The sequence below is a fragment of the Camellia sinensis genome, chromosome 1 (assembly GCF_055761805.1).
Source record: "Camellia sinensis isolate YWXY chromosome 1, ASM5576180v1, whole genome shotgun sequence".
Lineage (NCBI taxonomy): Eukaryota > Viridiplantae > Streptophyta > Magnoliopsida > Ericales > Theaceae > Camellia > Camellia sinensis.
In genome coordinates this window covers 166126757-166131841 of record NC_138961.1, presented here as the reverse complement: position 1 = coordinate 166131841, position 5085 = coordinate 166126757, and positions in this window count along the sequence as shown.

The following is a 5085-nucleotide window of genomic DNA, read 5'->3' as shown; positions in this document are numbered from 1 at the left end:
TCCTCAGCACCAGGGAACCGACCCTGCATCGCCGACGGCAAGGAAGCCCATGGCCGCCAAGTGATCTGAAAGTGACAGACAGTTTGTTATCTACTGTTATTGAAATTTGCAGTGGGAAAGCGAAGCTAAATAAACTGAAAATAAAACATACCTCGGCCGGGGTGATGGTGTCAAAATATCGACGGAAGAAGCCGAATGTCTCCCGTGGTCGCCGGGTGCATCTCCCGTCGAAGCGACTCGAGAACGGGACAGCCGGAGGAGGCTCCGCGACTGGTACGGGTGCAAGCCTAGGGAAGTAGGCGTAAACCCACAGCTGCAAAACAGATGCCAGTGTGACTATCAGAAAAAGCAGAATATACAGAATAAAGCAGGAATGGCAGAGCCGTGTTTTGTATTGTGTGCAGTGTACAGTGTGAGCAGTGTACAGTCAGTGTAAAGCAGAATGTATGTGTGTGCCGTGTGTACAGTATGCAGCAAGTGTAAAACAGACTACAGTGTGTGCAGTGTACAGAGTACAGAAAGTACGAGACATAAATGAAAAGCGGAGAAGAAGTATACCTCCCAAGCCCGCCAGTAGCCTCCGAGGAGCTGGCCGCTGCCGCGAGAAGCCGAGCTCATGTACCCATAAAGGGTGGCCAGAGCAGCGCCGCCCCAGTCATAGTGCAGAATGTCCCGGACGTCCACCAGTGCGCTGAGAAGATAGAGAGGCACGGTGTTCGCCCGGTCGGCGAAGATGGTAGTCCCGAACAGGAACATGAGGAAGCCGCGAGCATACCTCTCCTCGTCCTCCGGGGTCATCTGCCCCTCCTCCTCCAATGCGGGCTGGACCCGAAACTGTACCTCGAACCAGGAATACCGCACAAAACCTGGACAAGCTAGTGGCGGCGCCTCCCCCAGCAGATAAACCTGAGCGGCGGTCCACTCATCCATGTCGGTGTCGAAGGGGATCGGATCACCCCCTACCCCGATGCCTGTGAGCATCGAGAAGTCATAAGGGGTCATCGTCATGTCCCCTGCAGCAGAAAAGTGGAAAGAATCGGTGGTGTCCCACCATCTCTCCGCCAGAGCGGCAAGGAGAGGTCTGCATGTGGACAACCTAGAGAGCCCTCGGCAGAAGGTGCCGAAGCCCACCCGGTCCACGATGCGTTGGACCGCATCAGGGAGCTCATCATACCACTCCTGTGCACCAGTATTCCCATACCCGCGAATGGTATGGGAACCCTCCTGCAAACAGAAAATAACAATTGCAAGACAACATTCAAAATGCAGTTTTGAAAGGACAGATATGGTATGTATGCAAGTTTGTCAGATTCAGACAAATACCGGGTGCCGGTGTGCTTACAGTGAAATACGTGTGCTGTGTCAGCGTGTTTGGGTGTTTCAAAGCAGATATAGCATGTGTGCAAATCTAACAGATTCAGACAAATACTGGGTACCAGTGTGTGTGCAGTGAAATACAGTGTGCGCCGTGTGTTTGGGTGATTCAGGGCTAGTGCAGTGTGTGTGCATGTGTCAGTCTCAAACAGATATCAGTTGTATGTATGTTTACAGTCAACTACGGTCTATGGTGTATCAGATTTCAGCAGTTAAGGAGTACAACTAACTATGGCAGTTTTGTATCATACATTGCGGAAAGTAAAGCAGAAAGAAGAGAGTTACCTCGGAAGTGCCGAATGAAAGGTGGGAGGTAGGCTCACGCAGCAGTAGCTCACGCGCCACTTGCCTCTCGAAGCTCCGGAACTGACGCAGGCCGTCTGGGGGCAGAACATGGATCGCCGGGTCGAACGGGCGCTCGCTCAGTGGTAAGAGCTCAACCCCGGGATCCATCTCGTGGTCCGGGGGAGTCCCGCCACGTGGAATGTCATCCGCCATGTAGAGAATGATGTGAAAATGGCCCGAAAAAGGAAAAACGGGTCGGAATACGAAGAGTCAACCAAAAAGTCAACTCCCGAGAGGGTCAGAAATGACCGGGAAGGCCGGAATGTGAAAAGGCACGGAAATGAAGAGGAAAGTGAGGGGAACAAACCCCGAAAAGGCGAGAACGCCAAACGAGGCACCGAAACGAGAATGTGATCGGTGGAAAACGTCCGAAACGCGAAGAGAAACGCGAATCTGACGACGAAACGAGCGTAGAACGCGAAGAAACGGGCGAAAAAATGAGAGAGAAACACTCTAGAGAGAGAGGGCAAGAGTTTTCGGCGGTGGAGAAGTGAGGAATAGGGTTTTCAAACCCTATTTTATAACACCCAAGGTGAAAAGTCAAAACTGCCCCGCACCAGTAACTGTTTGCCGGTCGGCAATGTTTTGTGCCGGCCGGCACTTTTTTGTGCCGATGGAATTATTTTTATGCCGGTGGCCAACCGGTGGCCTCCCCTTTCGGCCGGTGGGGTTTACACAGCCTTGGTTAGGCCATTTGAGTTGTTTTGGGTCTTCATAGCTCAAGAAAGTGCAAGGAAGTGCATCTCCGACGCTCAACCGGCCTCCGTTTTGACTTCGGGCCGTGTCTCCAGTATGTGGCACTCGAATTCGTACAAGGTGTATCCTTTTTGTATCCTTTTAAATTCAATAGTTGCCCCAAGTGTGTTGCACGAGTTCATCACACTACTTTTGTGCATTGCATCGTGCTGTCGTGCGCCACACATTTGCATTGTTATGCACGTGTTACATGCGTTGCAACCGCACCCCTTTGCATCGTCGTGCACATTTCTCATGCATCCTCATTGCATTTCCATTCCATGCATTGTCATGCATTCCGGAATACATGCATTGCTGCGCATTTAAGCCCACTTACACTCCGTGTGGCATGCGTGTCGCACTTAGCGTCCCACTGTTTTGTGCATTTCAAATCTCGCGCTGTTCTGCGCATCGCACTGTTTTGTGCATTTCAAACCGTCGCACTGTTTTGTGCATTTCAAACCATCGCACTGTTTTGTGCATTTCAAATCTCGCGCTGTTCTGCGCATCGCACTGTTTTGTACATTTCAAACCGTCGCACTATTTTGTGCATTTCAAATCTCGCGCTGTTCTGCGCAACTGTTTTGTGCATTTCAAACCGTCGCACTGTTTTGTGCATTTCAAATCTCGCGCTGTTCTGCGCATCGCACTGTTTTGTGCATTTCAAACCGTCGCACTGTTTTGTGCATTTCAAACTGTCGCACTGTTTTGTGCATTTCAAACCGTCGCACTGTTTTGTGCATTTCAAATCTCGCGCTGTTTTGCGCATCGCACTGTTTTGTGCACCTCGCTTGCATCTTGCATGTATCCATTCGCGCTATTTTGCGCACCTCACTTGTACTTGTTAGTACATTGCATTGTTTTGAACACAAACCGGCTTCGCGCAGCGTGTAAGTCCAACTTTCAAAACCGGCTTCGCGTAGCGTATAAGTCCAACTTTCAAAACCGGCTTCGCGTAGCGTATAAGTCCAACTTTCAAAACCGGCTTCGCGTAGCATATAAGTCCAACTTTCAAAATCGGCTTCGCGTAGCGTATAAGTCCAACTTTCAAAACCGACTTCGCGTAGCTTGTAAGTCCACTTGTATCATTTTGCATCTTATGAGACACACGTATCTCATTTGTTTCATTTTGCATTCCGTGTGGCATGTGTGTCACACTTACATTTTGTGCGCGGTCTGGCGAGACCTTAAACACGCACGGTCTGGCGAGACCTTAAACACGCATGGTCTGGCGAGACCTTAAACACGTACGGTCTAGGAGACCTTAAATCCTTGGGAGGTACGAAACCTCCGGTGCATTGATGACCACGTTTTTTTTATTTCGGCATATAAGTACATTTGCATCAACTTACATTCCATACGGCATGCGTGCCTCATTCTTGCATTGTCATGCATATTGCTAACAATATTGTACCTGTTAAGTTTGTTTTCTTTTCAGGAACGGTATCGTATGTACGGTTCATTTGAGGCTGGAGCGACCAGACGAACCGGACAGGTATTTAGCGGTCTGGCGAGACCTTAAACACGCACGGTCTAGGAGACCTTAAATCCTCTAAAGGTGCAATTCCTTTGGTGTTTATCGTGCCCGAACGACTTTCGGTGGTCTGGTAAAGCCACCTGCCTTTGTTTGCGATGAGTTCCTAGAAGACCAACTGGGACGGTGGAAACTAGAGTTCGAACGGCTTATGCCTAGAACGCAAAGGTTCGGGAGTTCCGAGACTAAAGTCTGGTTTAAATACCCAGAGGTTTACCCTCGGCTTGAAATCTGTATGGAAGCCCCATAGGTTGAGGCGGCATGTCTACGCCTCAGTTCTGGATACTGAACCAACCTAGTATATCGACCTGTTGGTAAGATAGGGAAAGTTGCAATCATAGTCATTGCATCATAGTGCATTGTCATGCATTTCCATTGTAGCTTGCATGCATCCATTGCATTTTCCCCAGTAGGTCGCATTGCACTGCATTGTCATGCATGTTGTAAATATCCACTCCATTGCATATTTGTAGATATTGCATTGTAGATTGCATGCATTCATTGCATCATCTTCCACCTGTGGCTTGCGCCTTTCCAGGTTGAGCTTGGTCCGGTATGTGCCCTTACTTTTCATGTTAAAACACAGTTTTGCATGTGTATCGCGCCGATTCCACGCTGATATGTTGGTTGAGGGTTGCGGCACCTTTTCTGTGTTACACATGGCCCGTATGTGTACATGCCTTTCCTAGGCAAAATTTGGTTTGGCTTGTATGCCATATCTATTGTATCCATACCCACTCCATTGCATATTTGTAGCTATTGCATTGTAGATTGCATGCATTCATTACATCACCTTCCGCCTATGGCTTGCGCCTTTCCAGGTTGAGCTTGGTCCGGTATGTGCCCTTACTTTTCATGTTAAAACACAGTTCTGCATGTGTATCGCGCCGATTCCACGCTGATATGTTGGTTGAGGGTTGCGGCACCTTTTCTGTGTTACACATGGCCTGTATGCGTACATACCTTTCCTAGGCAAGATTTGGTTTGGCCTGTGTGCCATATCCATTGCCATCTTCCTAGCATATTCATTCATATTACATTGTAGTGTAATTTTTGCATCCGGCATTAGGACCGTAGTCCTTTCTCCAGTGGGTCGT